The sequence below is a fragment of the Solea senegalensis genome, linkage group LG10 (genome assembly GCF_019176455.1).
Source record: "Solea senegalensis isolate Sse05_10M linkage group LG10, IFAPA_SoseM_1, whole genome shotgun sequence".
Classification (NCBI taxonomy): domain Eukaryota; kingdom Metazoa; phylum Chordata; class Actinopteri; order Pleuronectiformes; family Soleidae; genus Solea; species Solea senegalensis.
In genome coordinates this window covers 18,192,377-18,201,340 of record NC_058030.1, presented here as the reverse complement: position 1 = coordinate 18,201,340, position 8,964 = coordinate 18,192,377, and the positions used below count along the sequence as shown (strand labels likewise).

The 8,964-nt window shown below is 41.6% G+C and overlaps 1 long non-coding RNA gene across 1 annotated transcript; it reads right to left on the bottom strand.

The window, feature by feature from the left end:
* Window positions 1-5,032: 5,032 nt before the first annotated feature.
* LOC122776470 lies at window positions 5,033-6,181 on the bottom strand. Its single transcript, XR_006361227.1, has 3 exons — window positions 5,827-6,181; window positions 5,688-5,762; window positions 5,033-5,155 (listed from the first exon to the last, which is right to left on the bottom strand). It is a non-coding gene; the product is annotated as an uncharacterized LOC122776470 (long non-coding RNA).
* Window positions 6,182-8,964: the final 2,783 nt, after the last annotated feature.

The window sequence follows — 8,964 nt, the reverse complement described above, 5'->3', positions numbered from 1 at the left end:
ATTTTCTAGAGCATTTCCAAACCTTTGTTGACAAAATGAAATCACACAGAGGGCCATAATGTGTGGCTTTCTCACCAAAGCATGTGACTTTGATATGGGAGACCCTTTTTTTTTTTTTAAATACATGCTGCAAAATTGTAAACAGTCGCAGAATTTGGAGAAAACTGAATTGGTTCTGCAGTGAACTCACCTCAAATGACCTGGGGTCCAGTGAAGGCCTGGTCTGGATAGGAGGGGGCTGGTCAAGTGAAAAAAGAACAATTCAGTGATTTGAAAATTCAAACTATATCTTATAACTATATATTATTCGCTGTTGGTCATGAGCCAGTTTTCATTAGAACTTTATAGTTGTTTGAGACCCCTGCTGTACGCCTTTGGAGCACATTAGACAGCAAATGTGATCATGGAGTGTGATAAAATCCCCAAATTTGCTCAGAGAAATGGGTCTCATTCAGACCTGGAATTAACATCCGTTCAGGGAAACTTAATCTTCCCTTCATTTAAGTGCCATTATGGATATTTTCACCCAATGTTGGCTTCACTTTAGCTCTTCAAACTGTCAATGATGATACACATATATTTTCTATTTTCAGGACTCTTAAGGATTCAGGAAATGTATTGTACACCCATAAGATGTCACTGTGACGATGTTAATAAGGGGCATATATTAGAATGTTACAACATTAACTGCACCAAATCCAGAAAACGCCTCAAACTGGTCTTCATATCGTTGTTTTGTAACACAACCAAAATAACCTAACCATAACCCACAAATCACTAAGGATTATAACTGCTTCAATATTATAAATCATACATTAACACATTATAACAATTGTAAATAAATTTGACATCCAAACGCTTAGTCTGTAAGAACACACCACACTTTACCTCTCATAGGAGAAACTGCTTGACCCATGACTATAAGTCTGGTTCTAGATCATCCTACAGTTTCTGGTTACTACAGGTCTGTGCAAATGTTTGAGCCACAAAGATCCCGTGGCAGAGCAGTTTCTTGTCTAAATGCAGATGTGTGCTGACAGTGGTAGAGGTGTCAGACATTACTTGGTTATCTCATCATGGAATTTCAAAGATGATTTTGACCATGTGTGCTTGAATGCCTGGTAGACCTCTTCTCTTATCTCAATTCATTTCAAGAAACTACAGATCACATCAGGTGGAGCCACAGAGTCAATGGAAAGGCTAACCACATAATTCTCACCAGCACAGACAGGATTTAGTCGTTATTCACCATGAGGTCAATGGCAGACTGTGCACATGCTCCTTACACTCTATAGAAGCTGAATCCCTTTGTCCCTCCAGCTGTTTGGTTGTCTTTGTTCACTATTTTCTTCTATAGCTTCGTTAAAAGGAATTCACCCAAAAGACTGGCTGAGCCCAGTTGAACTGAGTGATCGATGACCAATGATCTATGAAGTTCTAAAAACTATGGCTTGTTTTCTACTGAGGTTCAGATAAAATACGAAGCAGAAAGCATGTGTCGAGTCCAATGTATATTAGCTCAAAGTACAGTGAGTTTTGTCTCACTGATGATGCTACAGCAGATGTTACAGTGGTAAAAGAAAAAAAACAAACAAACAGTCCTTTAGGGTTGATTCACTTCATGACCTAATGACACAGCTGCCATATATTCGAATCGCTCAGGCCTGGTGTTAATACCAGGTTTGAAGGAAGTGAGGTTTGGCAAGTTGAGTGAAAAGGAGTCACATGGTGTTTTTTTTAATGACATTGAATGTAACATTTGTTTGTAACTCTAGCTGTCATCATGCAAAGAATTGCTTTGTTTGTAATTGTTCTGATTGTGCGTCATTGCACCACAAGGAAGAAAAACACAGCAACACATCAGCTCTATTGAAACTGTGTGAATTGTTTCAATATAAACATGGTTGGTATATTACAACAACACAGAGGGAGGCAGGGAGGCAGAATGAGCCCTTCCAGAGTTGGAGGATGGATGCCCTACTCTCAGTTCACCCTACTGTAGCTGTTAATGCTACGCTTTCTTTGAAAGACATCTCTGAAAGCATAACGTATATGAGCAGCCGTGCATTTAGCATTTTTTCACTAGGGTTTTTTAACATTCTTTTTATTGTGAACATTGAAGGGGATCTGAGTCGAGAGTAAAAAGGATTGATGCGGTTTCATGTCTGCCACCTGAAATCTGAACAGTGGTGGAGACACTGCTCTCCTTTGCAAGAAAGGTACAGGGGGACATCAAGTCCAGCAGTGAAGAAAAAGAAGTGAGGAAACCCCCACTATGCATGAAAAGGTGACCTGTGAGGAAACCTACATGTTGACAGGAGAGGAGTGTGAAGAAGAGGCAGAGGTCCACTCGATGCATGAAGAAGCTCACGCTCGTCTGCACTGCATGCAGCAAAAGCAGGAAAAACCAAGGCAACTGAGGACACTGATGTCATGGTGCTTTGTCTTGGCTTCCAGGAAGATCACCTGTCCTATCTACCAAAAGTGAGGGACCCAAAACTGCAGCAGATTTGCTGATGAAGGCAAACTGGAGTGCTGACTTGGTGGACAATCTCAACACCAAAGAATTTGAAAAGCGGTGTGTGAGCAAACTTGCGTGACTAATAAATAAATCTCTTTTTATGTGTGTGGGTGGGAAACTGAATACCTTGGAAAGGATAACATACGGGAATGGGGGAAAAAAAAGGGTTGGCTGCACTTTCTGTGCCAGACGTGGTCTTGGAGCTTCCAATGTGCAAGTGCGTGTCGACACAAAAAGCCAAGCTGCAGGTACAGACGTGTAGAAACAAAAAATATAGGACGATCTTTTGCCAGGCTTTGAAAATGGGTAGTCAGATGATGGGAGAGACAAGCAGCTTCACTGCATGAGAGATGCAGTGTGGTGACTGTGTTTTTACAGAGGTTGGTTGTGTTAAACAATTATATGAAGACTAGTTTGTGACCTTTCTGGATTTGGTGCAGTTAATGTAACAAAATCCCCATTCTAACCCTAACCCATGACATCTTATGGGTATGTTATGCATTTGCTGAAGGGATGAGGTAAATGGGACACTCTAAAGCAACCATAGGTGTGATTGTGAGAGTGGGTGGTTGTTTGTCTACGTATGTGGCCCTGTGATGGACTGGTGACCTGTCCAGGGTGAAGCCCGCCTATCCCCCTATGTCTGCTGAGATTGGCACAGCTCTCCCCACGACCCTCATGTGGAGAATAAAGTGGTAGAAGATGGAGGGATGCATTTCCTGCAATCCTTCAAAGTCCTGAAATAATTTAAGGCAAACATTTCAGAAAGAAAATGTGGGTCATTGACAGTTTGAAGAGCTAAAATGAAGTCATTATTGTGTGAAAATATCCATAATGGCACTTAAATGAAGTGAAGATTAAGCTTTCCTGAGCATACAACAGGGGTCTCTAACTTGCGACCCAACACCTACGGTAGCTCAGCGGTAGAGTGAGTCATCTTTCAACTGTTTGTGGGTTCAATTCCCAGCTCAGCTGCCAACATGTCCTTGGGCAAGACACTCCCCACACCCCACGTTGCTCCTGACGGCTGTTCCAGGAGCTGTGAATGGGTATGAAAGATGAACGATAGATATATGCACCGCACACTCTCTCCATGTTATTATTGATCAACATTTTGAATTAAATTTTATTTTTGTCTATACATTCATTTTCATATATGTGTTTTTCTTTCCAATTCATGCCACATAAGATGTGAATGATCTGGATTCTTATCTCACACAATACGCTTTCCCCTGCTCTGTAACTGCCTCCTGATTTCACGCAGGCTTTCTGCCGCTGCTGTCAGAGTCAAATAATCACCTCTATAAATCATATTGTAGAGCCACCTTTGGCTGTGCAATTGAGTCGCATGCCTGCATGCGGATGACACCACAGCTGAGACGTTGCATTAATGCACCAAAATTGTGTTCTTAAACAAGAGTGTATTGTATAGTAGTCGAGGTTGTGCAGCAGTGAATAAATGGCCATCTTTCATTTCAAGTGGTTGTGTAATATACAACCACCTAGATATTGACTGCATAACACCCTGCTCTGTTTTGGTGTATACCATGTGTATTAAGACATAGGAATGGATCTATAAAGGTAGCATGAGTTGCTCAAGGCAAAATTGGAGATACATGTTCAAGTGGGTTTAAATATCTGGGGTCAACAAGACATTTCATCCCTCAAATTTCAGCGTTCATAATACTGTCCATCGTGGTCACTCCCAATGAAAATCTCAGCATCTTCAGCTCTGCCACCTCCTGAGCCACAGTCTACAACCATACATCATAGCAGGTCTTGCTTCCATCTTCCCTTTCACTTTTGCTGCCATCCTTCTGTCACACGTCAGCCCTGACACTCGTCTCCACCCACTCCACCCTGCCTGCACGCTCTTCTTCACATCTCTTGTGCACTTGTCCATTGCTTCGGATGGTTGCCCCCAGGTACTTACCACTGTCATCATACATGCACCACCCTCACACTTCTCTGCAACTCCCAACTTCCTGAAACAATGCTTCCGGTCATAAGCTTTCTCTTGATCGACAAAGACACAGTTCAACTCCTGTACTTTTCCATCAGCACTTAGATCTGTGGTAATCTTTCTTGGCATGAAGCCGTACTTCTGCTTGCTAATCTTCAGTTTTTTAACCAGCTGCAATCACCTCTGTAATTTACTGCTTCAGGAGATTTATGTGGTGAGTGTAAGGAGGAAACCTAACTAAGTGATGGAATATTGTTAAAGTTAATGAGTGAATAGGACATACGAGGTCCCGCTCGTAGCTTACTGGTAATGACAACACCACTTTGGGACTTTAACCAAAGATTTATTTTACCCCAATCAAGGACACACAAGTAAATTCTACTCATGATGCAGGAGATGTGGTTCAAAATGTTAAAATAATATACACTTTATTTAACAGATCTTTTAAAAGCACAATGTGTTAATTTAAACCAAAAATAAATCAGTTCAGGCTGAGGCTTATGGTGAAGTGAAGCTAGTCTAAATTAAAAATACTCAAATCACCAGGTTACACAGCACACACACACACACACACACACACACACACTGAATACCCAAATCCCAGGGAACACAGCACGCAGGAAAATCGGACACCTCCACCCCGGTCACCTGCACCACCACCGGCCTCGGCACTAAAACGAGATACAGAAATGAATCACACAAAACAAACTCAGGATTATAATAAGACTGGACACATTATATTCAAACTAAACAAAATATATATTTAGCCTAGAATAAGTGAAAAGAATATGCCCGAAATAACTCAAGGATATAAAGAAATCAATAACCACAAATCAAACACAAGACGAACCAAAGAATTATGACTGGGCATCTTATACTCCAAAAGTGAAATTACATATAATTCCCCTGAATAATTGAAGAAAATTATAAAACATATAACACCACATAAAGCACTTAACTAATAAGACCTAAAAATGTATATAATGCAGCAGTTAATTAAATCAAAATAAATCTCAGAAATCAGCGGCAGCAGGAGAAGCCGTTAAGCGGAACATAATGACGTAAAGACAGGGGACAGCTGATCGTGACGTCATCCAGGGCACGGTTTTAAATCAGCCAGGTGGCCAACATTTATTTAAAAAGACACACAATAAGCACTCTTATTATGGAGCTAAAACGATAACAATCAAAACAATAACAAACCTGGTTGCCGAGTATGATGCCCGCACAACACATAGGGGGAGAGAGCGGGAGACTCGCGCTGCTACCGGCATTCACCTGCAACCACACTGGCGTTAGCCTTGAGGCACCAAGCAGTATGACGCAGAGAGAGGACACTTACGGCCGCAAGCTGAAGAGACTGCGCACTTTGAGCGTGGCGCACAAGCCCAGCCGCTCTGCACTACAACAAGAAAAGGCTATAACTAGCACACAGGTGCATGAGCTTCAGAGACGTGAAGCAGCGCACGGTCCTACTCACCGAGAGCCAAACACTCCGACCGGAAGTGACGCGTTGGACAGGAGCGCAAAGAGTGGGATACGGGAAAGTCTGCGCATTTATAGGCTACGTTTACATGATGACGGCCTGAACAGAAAACGCAAAAGTGGCGTCGCGTCTTCACTTTTTATTCCGCGTTTAGACGAGCGTTTTCGGGAGGAAATCTGCGTGCATACGGTGACGAAAAAGTGTGTGGAATGCATGCCAGGCGGATAGGTGGCGCTGTGACACACTATCACACAATCTTCCTTTCTCTCCGCGAAAAGCAAAACATGACGAAGTTGAAGAAGTCGTGTAAAGACTCCTGGACGTTTATTTAAATACGATAATTTCCCTGTACTGGCGCATGTATGTGACGTAAAGGCGTACGCGACGTGAGCAGATCTGAGCAGTTTTGCATCTTGGCAGTGTAGACGGAGACGCTAAGGCGGAGCGTATTCAAGTTTTCCCCGATTTTTGCGTTTTTAAGCCCCAAAAACGCCATCACCGTCTAAACGAAAGGCACTTCCGATAAAATATATTGTCGTTTTTACTCGCAAGCGTCCCCGTGTGAACAGGGCCTTAGTCCCTTCCACCTACAATGCGTAGCTACCATTGGTGTTCAATTAGGGCCGTCATACTGCATGAGATGGGGCACATCCATGCTGCTACATTTAGATAACCTCCAATCTCCATCGTAGGAGCTCAGGTTATTATTTAGGTATACATGACTCTATAGACATGGTCAAGACAAACTGCTGAAATCCAAACTAAGCATCAGAATGGGGAAGAAAGGTGATTTAAATGACTTTAAACGTTGACTCCGAAGGTCAGAGGAGAATAGCTGCACAGGTTGTGGGTGATAGAAAAGTTACAGTAACTCAAATAACTTTACAGCCAAGTTATGCAGAATCAACCATTGTGGCACAATCTGCTGCTGAACGTCGTTTCAATTTGTGACCCCGTTTTTAAAAGACTCAGATCATCAGTTAGAGCAAGAACAACGTCAGACCGAAATTCTTACAGTGGAGCTTTGTGACGATTCTTGATGCCAAGTTATTTAAGTTCAAACTGTTTTTTTCTCCTCACTCTGAAAGAACAAAGCACAGCGGCCTGGCAGGCTAAATGGAAACTGGACTGAAACCTAAACATTTTGTTTAAATCTGGTGTTAAGTATTCTGCCCCTCTACCTCTCCAGCATTGGAGTTCTCATGGAAGCATTTTCTCATCATTATCTTGGTGATTACACTTCCCAGCCTGGTCAGCTTTGAGTTAAGTGCTGCCCACGTTTCTATTGATGATGCCCTGTGAGCTAACCAGGGCCTGTGAACAAGACAGTCTCCCAGCTCTAGTGGACGGGACTCTTCTCTGGGAAACATGGGACTATACTGAGCTGTTGTTCAGCTTTAGTAAATTGGGGGGAGGAAGGAAGGACAGCAAGTCTTTGATAGGCACTGTTCTCCTGGACAGCAAAAAAAAAAAAAGTTAAACGCCGTTGAATCATTTTTCACTTCAAACAGACGCAAGTTAGTGTAAAATAATCATCTTTGCTATTATTATTCTGCCTCACTTATGTATGCTGTTGAGGAAAATGATTAGACCTGGCTGGGTGTTTGTGTATTTAGTGCAAGGGCAGGCAAGGACAAGCATTAATTCCAACCAACTGGTGAACAACATTTTTGGAGCTGTCAAATGAATTAACTTCTGAAACCTCTTGCGGACACTTTGTAAGGTTTTCAGTGAAACTCCACGTGTAACCAGGACAATACTACTGCTACTTTCTTCCAAATGGGAACATACTTGTTCTACTGGAGAAGACCTGTTGATTGAGACCAGTATCTCCTCAGGATAAGGTTTACTGACTATTAATTATATTTTCACTTTCCATTTGGCTTCAGGAGGAACCAGGAAGACAAATTCCACTTTGTGTTGGTCTACGGTCTAGAAGAGTCACTGTTAATGTTGGAATGTCACCAAGTAATGTGGAGCTTTTAGACCTAATTAGCACTATCTGACGATAGTTTGAATGTAACAGACATTTGTTTACCTGCAACACAGTTTTAAACAAATACAAAAGTGACAAATGTGGAAAAATTAGAAACAGTTCATTGCAACAGTAAAATTAATGGCATAAGAAACTTTAGAAACCCTCACCCTGAAATCTGAATCTCAACAACACTCTCAGGCCTCTATCAGAACTAAATACCAACCTGCACATAACCTGAGGTTACGGTTGAGATTACTAGAAAATATATGCTGGACTGAGTCCCTGTCAGGCTTTAGGCAATGCATACTATTGTGAAATTGATTAGAACATGTGAAGACATGTGGTATGTACAGAAATCTTTTTGGGCAGGAATTGAACGCTGACAGACAGGAGTTCCACCATTGAATAAGTGTTACGGTTCCTTGAACCCTCCATTATTTCAGTGTTAGCAGTCTAATATGACCAGTGTATTTTGAACGTTTGGAATATTTTCCATCTGTTGCATTAATATAATTTTTGACACAATATTTTCTGTGCGCTGTCGGAACGTTGTAAAATAAGTCAGATGTGGCCGAATTCTGGAGGGAGGTTAAAAATGTACTTCACCAGCAGATTCATGATGTTATTGCTGATTTGGTTGTATTGTAAGTGCAGGGTTCAGGTCCCTGGTGTGGGTTCCTCTGACTGCTCCATAAAATAAGCAGGTTTTTGCAGTCAGGGACCCCTGAGCTTTATATATTTCTGCCTGAGGCGTGTTGCTTCAATAACATTTCATAAATCACCCAATCGTCCGTCTCACGTCTGCTTATTTGATTTTAAATTTTAGTTTCATGATTTATGATTTTATTTCAATTTCACCCAATTATTTGACTATTACCATTTGACAAATTTCGTTACTTTTTTCGTTGATTCGCAGTTTGATGAATCACAGTCGGCAGATTCAGTTATTTTGAATGAAATTAAGCAACGACCCGAGCCCCAAATACAGAGATGATGTATTCTTGGGTTGCTTCTTT